Raw genomic sequence first — 11,983 nt, 5'->3', positions numbered from 1 at the left:
GAAAGATGGAGCAGCTGGGGACTCTAGACCCAGAGAGGGAGAGGGCCTGTGTGCTGATGACCGAGGGACAGGCTTTCTGGGTATGCCCTTTGGTTGTTTGATGATGCATTGAGGGAATTGTAATCATGGCAATGTAATGATATATGATAGGATGAATGTAAAACTAATGTTCTCCCATGTAAACTATCACAGAATTCACAATTTAAAAAAAAAAAAAAAAAGGCCTGTTTTCAAGTGGGAATAGAAAGCACAAAATGGAAAATCTAAAAGTTGTAAGACATTTAAGAATTGAAAGGTATATTTATGTTTCATCTCAAAGAATAGAAAATTCTGGTGTATGCTACAGAATCAGAACAATGTCCAAATCATGGATATGTCTTGGGAGCAAAGACATAATTAAGAATGTGGCCTCAAAGTCCTTTATTAAGTTCTGTAATTGTTGCTGTTAAGTGCCAACAAGTTGATTCTGACCTTGCTGTTCAAATGACTTTGCAGTCCAATGCATTAACCCACAGCACCACATCAGGACTCCAACAAGGGACTCTTTTGTGAGATAACACCCATTCAATTTTTCATTATCTCTTTACTCTGAGTTATTTTGTCCAACACAAAGTATTTATTACACTGAACTAATTAACCTCTGTTAGATTGGTGTAATAAATATTTTCCATTGGACCAAATAACTCAGAGTAAAAAGACCTTGAAAAATGGAACTGGTGTTGTCCCACAAAAGAGTCCCTTGTTGGTACAAATGATTGACACACTTGGCTGCTCATGAAAAAGTTGGAGGTTCAAGTCCACCTAGAGGTTCCTTCGAAGGACTATCTAGTTGTAAAAAATCTATGAAAACTTTATGTAGTGCAGCTCTACTCTGATGCAAATGGTGTCACCATAAGTCAATATCAACTCAGTGACTTTTGGTTGCCTCACAAATGTTTAACATGCTTCATGGTTATGTGTGTAAACTGAAAAAGAAAAATATATGTCAGAATCTACTGGTATGGATATTGGCACATAGAAGTGAATGGAATCAAATAGATCAGTGTTAGAAAAATTCCAAAGTGCTTCAAGAAGACTGTGATTTAGATTAAGAGAATACTCGAACATTTAACTTCCCAAGGGAGGGAAGCACACTGAAAAAAACACCTACTTATTGAACAAGAAGGATGTATCCTAGAAAAATCTCTTCATATGTTACCAAGAAAGAAAGTGGAAAAAGAAGGACCCTCAAAGATTAGAGCCATTAGATCCATAGAGAGTAATGAACTGGGGAACCAATATCGGGGAGCATGTTGTTGTTGTTAAGTGATATCAAATCAGTTCCAATTCACAGCAACCCTGTTTAGCATTTCCAAAGAGTTTCTGGTAGGTTTGAATTGCCAATTTTTTGTGTCTAGCAGTCCAGTATTTCCTTGCCCCAAAGCGGAAGGCTTTTCATCAGTTCTCTGGTATTCTGTTACTTTTAAGACAGCTGAACGTTTTTCTTTCCAAGTGGGAGTATTTGTTCTTGTTTTGGTGTCACATTTCTACTATTGTTAAGTATATGATACACCAATATCTTGGTTTTCAATTTCTTTATATTTAGGGTTAGAAAGAACTCAAAATATGACTAGAAAAGAGCTGCCTCCGAAAAGTAGAGTTGACCGCGATGTGAGACTAGCATAAAGCTTTAGGGACCTTCACTTGCTGATGTGGCACACTCAAAATGAGGAGAGCAGCTGTAAACATCCATCAATCATATGAACATGGAATGTATGAAATGTAAATCTAAGAAAACTGGAAGTTCTCAAAAATGAAATGAAACACATACATCGATATTCTAGGCATTAGTGAGCTGAAATGGACAAGTATTGACCATTTAAAAATTCACAATCACATGGTGTACTATGCTGGGAATGAAAAGCTGAAGAAGAATGATGTAGCATTTATTATCAAAAAGAACATTACAAGTTCTATCTTAAAGTAAAACATTGTTTGTGATAGGGTAATATCCATACACTTACAAGGAAGACCAGTTAATATAACTATTATTCAAATTTATGAACCAACCACTAAAGCCAGGGATGATGAAATTGAAGAATTCTGCCAACTTCTTTAGTCTGAAATTAGTCAAACATGCAATCAAAATGTATTGATAATTATCAGTGACTGGAATGTAAAGGTTAGAAAGCAAGAGGAAGGATTAGTGGTTGGCAAAATTGGTCTTGGTGGCAGAAATGATGCTGGAGATCACATAGTAGAATTTTTCAAGACCAATGACTTCTTCATTGCAAATACTTTTTTAAGACAACATAAAATACACATGAATCTCACAAGATGGAATAGACAGAAATCAAATGGATTTCTGTGGAAAGAGAGGTGGAAAAGCTCCATATCATCAGCCAAAACAAGGGCAGACTGTGGAACTGACCATCAATTTCTCATGCAAAAGTTCTCTTTGAAGCTGAAGAAAATTAAAACAAGTCCATGAGAGTTAAAATATGAACTTGAACATATTCTACTTGAATTTATTTCAAGAAAAGATTTGATTAATTAGACACTAATGACCAAAGACCAGAAGTGCTGTGGGATGACATCAAGAACATCATGCAGTAAGAAAGCAATAGTTCAGTGAGGAGAACAAGAAAGAAGGACAAGACCAAAATGGATCTCAGAAGAGACTCTGAAACTCGCTATCCAGCATTGAGATGCTAATGCAAATGGAACAAATAATGAAGTAAAAGAGCTGAATGAAAATTTCAAAGGGAAGTGTGAGAAGACAAAGGCAAACTTTATAATGAAATGTGCAAAAATCTGGAATTACATAACCAAAAGGGAAGAACACACTCAGCATTTCTCAAGCTGAGGGAACTGAAGAAAAAAGTAAAGCCTCAATTTGAAATATTGAAGGGTTCTATGGACAACATTCAATAATGCAGAAAGCGTCAAAATGAAACAGAAGTCATTGTACCAAAAAGAAATAGTCAATGTTCATTCAAGAGCCTATGGTACTGAAGGAAGAAGTCCAAGGTGTACTGAAGGCATTGGCAAAGAACAAATCTCCAGGAATTGATGGAATACAAATTGAAATATTTCAATAAAATTGGTGTGGCACTAGAGTAATTTACTCATCTATGCCAAGAAATTTGGAAGATAGCTACTGGACAACTGATAGGAAAAGATCCATAGCTGTGTCCATTCCAAAGAGATGTGACCCAACAGAATACAGTAATCATCAGAAAATATAATTAATATAGCGTGCAAGTAAAATTTTGCTAAAGATCATTCAAAAATGGCTGCAACTGTACCCTGGCAGGGAACTTCAAGAGGTTCAAGCTGGATTTTGATGAGATGTGGGACAAGAGATATCATTGCTGACATCAGATGAACCTTGGCTGAATTCAGAGAATACCAGAAAGGTGTTTACCTGTACATCAGTGACTTCACAAAGACTTCTGATTGTGTGGATCATGATAAGCTATGGACAATATTTTGGAGAATGAGTATTCCAGAACACTTAATTGTGCTCATGAGGAGCCTGTACATATATAAAGAGGTTTGAACAGAGCAAGTAAATACGGAATGGATTAAAATTAGAAAAGGTGTGTCTGGGCTGTATTCTTTCACTATACTTATTCAATCTGTATGCTAAGCAAATAAATCAAGAAACTGGAATATATGGAGAAGAATGTGGCATCAGGATTGGAGGAAAACTTATTAACAACATATTATATACAGATGTTATAGCCTTGCTTGCTGAAAGCAAAGAGGACTTATAATACTTACTGATCATGATCAAAGATCAGTCTTTGGTATAGAAAACAAAATGTATAGAAATGTATAGGATGTATAGAAAACAAAAATCCTCACTACTGGACCAATAAATAACATCAAGATAAATGGAGAAAAGATCAAAGTTGTCAACAACTTCATTTTGCTCATTTCAACCATCAGCACTCATGGAAGTAGCAGTCAATAAATCAAATGATGTATTGCATTAGGCAAATCTGCTGCACAAGACTTCTTTAAAGTGTTCAAAAGCAAAGATGTCACTTTGAGAACTACGGTGCATCTGATGGAAGCCTTGGTATTTTCAATGACCTTATATGCATATGAAAGTTGGACAATGAATGAAGAAGACCATAAATGAATTGATATATTCAAGTTGTGGTGTTGGAGGAGACTATTAATAGTACCATTAACCACCAAAAGAACAAACAAAATGTGTTGGGAAAAGTACAGCCAGAATGCTCCTTAGGAACCAGGATGGATAAGCCTCATCTCTTATACTTTGGATATATTATAAGGAGGGACCAGTTACTGGAGAAGGACATCATGCTTGGTAAAGTGAAGGGTCAATGAAAACAGGAAGACCCCAATGAGATGGATTGGCATACAGACATCAACAATGAGCTCAAGGGTGGAAAAGATTGTGAATTTGGCACTGGACTTGTCAGTGTTTTGTTTTCTTGTGCATAAGGTCATTATAAGTTGGTACCGACTTGACAGCATCTAATAATAACAACAGCAATAGATAGATGGATTTATTTCTAGATTGTTAAATCTATTCCTTTGTTCTATGTGTCTGATATTGAACAAATACCAAGCTGTTATGGTTGCTGTTGCTGTACAGCATATTATGATATCAGGAAATACGACGCCTCCTACTTTGCTCCTATTCAATATTGCTTTTGATATTCAGAGTCTCTTTCTCTATAAAATTGGTGGTTGCTTTTTCCATTACAGTAAAGAATCTTGTTGAAATTTGGATAGAGTTTGCATCGTATCTGTAGATCAGTTTGGGTAGTGTTGCCATTTTCGCAATATTAAGTCTTCTATTCCATAAGCAAGAAATATCCTTCCATTTATGTGAAGTTTCTTTTTGACTTTTTATTAGTATTTTATTAGTTTCCATTGTATAAGCCTTTTACATCCTAGCTGGATTTATTCCTAAATGTTTTATAATTTGTGGTGCTATTGTAAATGATACTGTTTTCTTGGTTTCCATTCAACTTTTTCACTGTTAGTATATAAGACTCTGACTGAATTTACATATTAATTTTTTATCCTTTAACATTGTTGAATTATTCTATTTGTTCCAGAAGCTTTCTTGTGTATTCTGGGGTTTTCTGTGTTTAGAGTTATGTAGTCTGTGAATAGGGATAGATTTATTTCTTTTTTTCCAATTTGAGTATTCTTAATTTCTCTTTCTTGTCATATTATTCTAGCTAGGACTTCTAGTATGATATTAAATAGGGGTGATATTGGGTATCCCTGTCTTGGTTTCAGGATGAAGGCGCTCAGTCTCTCTTTAATGATGATAATATTTTGACTGTTGGTTTTGCATATATGTCCTTAATTATTGTAAGGTATATGCCTCCTATTATTTTTTATTTTTTATGAGGAGAGTGTTGGATTTTTTTTTTTTTCAAAATATTTTCCTGCATAAGTTGAGATGATCATATGATGTTTTTCTTTTGTTTTACTTATTTGTGGAATTGCATTGATTTTCTAATGTTGAACAACTTGATTGTGTATGATATATAATTTTCCTAATACATTGTTGAATTCTGTTCTCCAGAATTTTGGTGAAAAATTTTATATCTATATTCATAAGAGTGAATAAGACTTTTAAAGTATCTTATGATGGGGTGAATATATTATCATGGCCATATCTTATCAAAGAAAATCCCAGTAAATCCATAAGAAAGCTTCTGGATCTAATAGAAGAATTGGACAATGTTGGAGTGCACAAGAACATATTTGTGAAAAACCATGAGACTCTGGTAACTTTTATTATTTGCTCAAATATGTAATCCATTCCTACCCTTCCCAAGTTTAATGGTAGATAGAATACAATTCCCCCCTCAGCTATTAGGCTTGGCCATGCAACATGTTTTGCTGATAAATGTGAGCTCTCAGGATGTGTGTCAACTCCTAGTAGGAGATCATGTAGTTTGACTTCAGATCTCTTGGGTTTTTCTCTTTTTTTAACCATAAGAAAAACCTGCCTCAGATACTGGCTACTCATTCAGTATGAGACTAAGAATGAAGAGTTACATAAAACACAGCAATGTTGAGAGGAGCCAAGATTGATCTGTATCTCTTTTGAAACATGAACCATATATAAAGATTTGTTTTTCTAAGCCATATAGAATTCAAAACTGTTTATTGTTGCACCAAACACTTGCAGATAACCAAACATTATTTCTTTAAATTGTGCAAAAATATGAGTTATTATCTAATTTGCAGGTGCATTTCTTGACACATCCGTATATATACATAGAGAGAGAGAGACTGAAGGTTATATATCTGATAAAAGGAGTCCTGGTGTGGCTCTGTAATGATAATGCACTGAACCAAAATGTCAGTTTGAATTAAAAGGTCAACTGTTCAAACTCACCAGCCACTCCCTGGAAACACTATACAGGGTTACTATGAGTTGGAACCAACTCAATGACACTTAACCACAAGTGGCGGATATGAGTTTCAATCTAGCTCTGAATGTAAACTTTTATTCATTCCCTACACCATGTTTCTATACTTTGTCAATGACAGTTTAATTTCTTGTCTAATTTGAAGCAGCAATTTTCTTTTTTCCCAAATTAGGTTCTAACTAATTTCTCATAGCTTTGTTCCTTCTTTTAAAAATAACCATGTAACACTTAATTTGATATGAAGAGTATATAGTAATACATTTGATACCTTGAAAATACATTGCATTTAAGTTTAAAATGATCTTCAAATATTGCTTGAAAGGACAAAATTCAGTCCATACTGAATGCATCCAAGAAAAATTAACTTATTCAAAGAATATGGTAAAATATTTACTCAAATATTTGCTAAGGTTTTACTAGGAAGGACAATTGATTTCACTGCTGCCTATTTGTGATGTTATTCACAACTCACTCATTATTTGTTTAAATTTCTTAGTTCTTTTCTTACTAAATATTTGAAAATAAATTGTGATTTTATTACTTTAAATGTCTGTGAGAAAAGTTTGAAATTTATATTTCATTTCTATTGTGTTACCTGCCTAGATTTCAATGCCTTTCCTTCAGCTGACAAAACCAACAATAAAACTTCAGCAAAACTTGAAAAGAGAAGAGCCATTGAAACATTAAATCTTAGAGGCTAAGGGGGTCAGGCATAAGATATAGTGGTGGTGGTGGTTGTGTGTCACTGAGTTGGTTCCAACTCATAGTGACCCCGTATAAGATTTTAAAGGTTGTAAATCTTGATGGGAGCAGAAAGCATCATCTTTCTCCTACATAGCAACAGGCAGATTTGAACTACTGACCTTGTGGTTAACAGCCCAGCTCATCATCCTCTCCTTATATGATACAGTACAAGCCTATTATTTTTTAGAAGTGCAAACAAAAGACCAATACACCGTGTAGTTTCTTCAAGATCACAAAGTGACAGAAGTATATTGAATTATCCCTTAAAATGTAGATTTCTGAAATATTAGAGGATTTGAATATCCCTACACTTCAAGTTGTTTTCTGAAACGTTGGCTACTAAATTGGCTCTGAGTTAGCATGGTACTTTGCCATGTTGAAAAACAAAACTCCTAACAGATGACTAGCTTACACAAGGCATTCCTTTTGTAGACAGGTTCTGGACAGCTAGAAAGGCTATATAGTGATTTTAAAATTGACTCTTCATTACAGGAGATCAGTGTGACCATGGATAGGAAGGCAACAGTATAATGTTGTGGCTTTTCTGACTCAGCAGGCATACAGGAAATCATAATTCTGGATGATGACACAGTTTCAGATAATCTTAACTGGGCATAGTGCCATTCATTTTGAAAGCAGAGGTAAAAGTTCTTGGAACATTGATTATAGCTAACAGTGACTGACTTTTCGCTATGTCATAAAGCTCCTATGACTTTGACTCATCAGATGATTTGGAAAAGGTGTAGTCACTGACAAAGAGAAAGGAAAAATACAGTGAGATGAGTGTTAATACTCATGAAGGAGAACAACAGAATGTCAATCTAATTTAGGATTTACCTATGTATAAGGTCAAATATCCAATCTCTCTCAGCACCCCAACAGCTCTATTTTTTCAGCACAATAGAGATAAATTACATCAGCGACTCCATAGAAATGGGAACTTTTCCACACAGTTGAGTAGTTCATGGAATTAATTATGGTTCCAAACATAAATATATTCAAGTTTATCATGAGATGATAACATTAAACATAAGTCCTAGGCCCATAAACAAATTTCCTTATAATAAATTACTACTTTACTCCATTAGTTATTTAGCTGCTAACATTCAACAACCAACTCTCATCCCTTTCATCAATATTATTTCTCAGTATGGTTATGCACTGATCATTTTATACATCCAAACAAGAACAGTTGTGATTTGCAATCCATACATTAAGTGCCAATTTCTATTGATGGTACCTCACATCCAAAACTATTGCAAGAGCTTGCTCAGGCCCAAGGAATTATTACTATTTGTCAATACATTGATCCAATGAATAATGATAATGGCTATGTTAATAATGACAATAGTAGTACATTTCTAAATTCCTCAGAGAAACCTAAATTTATATTTTAAAGTATTTTTATAAATCATAAAATGGAATAAAAATCTCTTTACAAAAATTTTAAATAAAAACAAATTGTTTTAAAACATCTTATTACAAATAACTTGGTATTGCATAGATAGTGATCCAAAAGATTTTCCTTTATGAAATAATTCAATCATAACTCAAATGACTAATTTCCCTGTCAACTATCCATCACCACTCCCATGTATTAGTGGGGGGAAAATGAAAATCATTTCATTGTAACACAAACTATACTTTCATAGTAATGTCCTCATTTGAGAGTTACATTTATTTTCCTACTATCTAAGTAACAATATTATAGTCCTTAAAATTTCAACAAAAGGACTAGCATTGGTTAGTATAAAAATGGCACTAACAAAAAATCTTATAAATACATAAACTATGCATACGCACTAGAGTCCAGGTGTGGCACTGTGGGTTAATGCACCAGGCTACAAAGCTGTTTGAACTGCAAGGTCAGCGGTTCAAGCTCACCAGTCACTCCTCGGAAACCCTATACTGGGTCGGTATGTTTCAGAAATGACTTGACGACACTGAACAACAACAAATACGCATGCACTGTGCTATCACTATTTGTATATGTGTTTATAAAACCTTTCCATTTCGAATGGCATTGCATCATAGACAGGATAGGAAGACATCATATAACCAGCATAAACTTTTATTTATTTATTTATTTTTGAACTTTGTTGATTGTTGTCTGGCTGAAAGTTTATAGAGCAAATTAGTTTTCCTTTCAACAATGTATACACATTTTGTTTCATGACATTGATTGCAATCCTTTCAATGTAACAGCACTTTTCTCACTTCTTTCATAGATTCATGTTTCTATTCATCCTTCTTTCCTATCCTTCCTGTCTTCTGAGCTCAGTTCTTGGGAAAATGCTGCCTTTTTGGTCTTGTATGGTTGATTGCTCCTAGTGCATTCCTCTCTTATGTTATTGTGTAGACTTGTCTATTGTTTGGCTATAAGTTGATCCTTGGAGGTGGTTCAGTTCCAGGTTTGAAGGGTACCTAAGAACCATAGGTTTGTTTTTTTGTTTATTTGTTTGCTTGTTTTATGATCTTGAATTTTAGTCTATTTTTATCTAGTTCTCTGGTCTTAATGTAGTGGAGGCTATGGTTTGCATTGTCCATTAGTCATGTGGACAAATTGTTTCTCTGAGTCTTTTCTTTTCTTCACTCTTCTTTGCTGTTTGTGATGAGAGACCAATCTGAGATTATTCCCAAGATTTTAAGACACCAGTCATCCTATTCAACAATGCATCCTGTAGAATATTGTCTTTTTGAACTATGCTATACCAGTTGGCCCAAGACTGGCCCTAAGTCCCCTCAGTTACTCATTTTCTCAAGATGTTTGGTTATGACTAAGAAGTCTTGAGATTTTCTTTCTCTGTATGCTCTATTATTTTCATGTAAATATTTGTAGCATATATAGAAAGATCTTCTGCCATACTTATATATGAGCCCTGATGTGACACTGTAGGTTAAGCACTGGAATTGTAGCTTGATAAGTCAGAACCAACCCTTGATAAGTCAGAACCAACTTGATGACACACAACAAGCCTATATACATATTAGTGGTTACACTTTTATGTATTTTTCCACAACTCTTCAGCTTGCATGTGTACCAGTGTATTTGCTTGTAGACTGGTGTTTGTTATTATTACTGCAGGATTGTGTACTGCATTTACCTTTATTGTCTTTTACTCTCATGAAACTCCCAGTGTCTTCCTTTGCCTTGATCATGCTGTGCTGATCTCCTCCTTATTATAGATTGTCTTTCCAAGTTAATACCTATCTATTCTCTAAGTGGACTCCTGGTGAAAATGTATATGTTTATATCTGTATCTTGACTTTGAATTCTGTAGGTTAAGCACAGGACTGCAAACCACAAAGACAGCAGTTCAAACCCACTAGTTGCTTCTCAGAAACAATATACAGGATCACTATGTGTTGGAACTGACTGGACAGCACTTAACAAAAACAACAACTTTCTAAATAGTGTTTTATTTTCTCCCTTATTCCATCCTCAGTAGCCATCAATGAATGTTTTCTTTTCTGTTAGTAAACCTTTTCTTGACTTCTTAGACTAGTAATCTCATATAATATTTTTCTCTTTGTTATTGATTTTTTTCACTCAGCATAAAGCCCTCTATTTTCACCCATGTTATGAGATGTTGCATGGATATTTATTACTGCTTAATGTTGCAGAATATTTAATTTTGTGTATATAATTTTGTTTATCCATTCATCCAGGGTTTTTTTTTCCCCATCTTTTTGTTATTGTGAAGAATTCTGTGGTGAACATGGCTATACTTATGTCTCTTTGTGTCTTGACTTTGATTGATTTCTTGAGGATACGTACTTAGAAGTGTGATGATTACCAGTGCCAAACTAGTTATACAATACTTGTACCATTTTACAATCCCACTAACAGTATATTAGTCTTCCTATCTCTTTACAGTTTTGCCAGCATTTTTTGTTTTCTGTATTTTTGAACATTATTATTATTGCTGAGTTGAGATACTATCTAATTATTGTTTTTACCTGAATCTCTAATAGCTCTTGATCATGAGTATTTCTTCATTTGTTTGTTGGCTGCCTGAAATATCTTCTTTGGTGAAGTGTCATTACATATCTTTGCCCATTTTCTTAACTGGACTGTTGAGGTGGTGAAATTTTCTATAAATATTAGATACTAGTCCCTTGTAAAATATGTTGCTGCCAAAATATTTTTCCCAAGGCTTAGATTTTCTTTTTACTATTTTTGAGGAGTCTTTTGATATACTTATAAGCACATACGTGTTTAATTTTTAGGAGGTCCCAGGAGTCTAGTTTATGTTCTGCTATTTGTGAATTTTTAGATATTTTTGGTAGACTATACCATAAATTAAGGATCCTTTTCCATTGATGATCTTCATAGTTTAATGTTTTAAATTTAATCCTTTGATTCATATTGTTGTTTTTTTATTAGCACTATAAACAGTTTTATAAAAAAGAATTGACCCTTTAATTACTTTGATGAAACCTAACACTGAAGAAAGTAAAATAGACTGTTTATGATGCATAATTTTAAAAAGGGAAATGCATAGACTATATTGTCAGTTTGTTTAAGCTTTTGTTTATAAATTCAATAATTAAGGTATCTTTATCTACTTCCATGTACTAAGTCATATTTATACATTATCATATGAGCTTACAGAAGTGAAAATGTGGTAAAGTGAATAGTTTATATTTAAATTAAAGTTAAATTTGTTTCAGTATAATGATAATATTGATAATGTAACATCTGACATAATATCTTCCAAACGTTGACATTTTCAATAGTCTCATATGCATGTAAAAGTTGAACAATTAATAAAGAAAACTGTAAGAGAGTTGATGCATTTGAGTTATGGTGATGGAGGAGA

This window comes from Chrysochloris asiatica, unplaced genomic scaffold (genome assembly GCF_000296735.1).
Source record: "Chrysochloris asiatica unplaced genomic scaffold, ChrAsi1.0 scaffold00031, whole genome shotgun sequence".
Lineage (NCBI taxonomy): Eukaryota > Metazoa > Chordata > Mammalia > Afrosoricida > Chrysochloridae > Chrysochloris > Chrysochloris asiatica.
The sequence above is the reverse complement of the archived record's forward strand: the minus strand, read 5'-3'. Positions refer to the sequence as shown.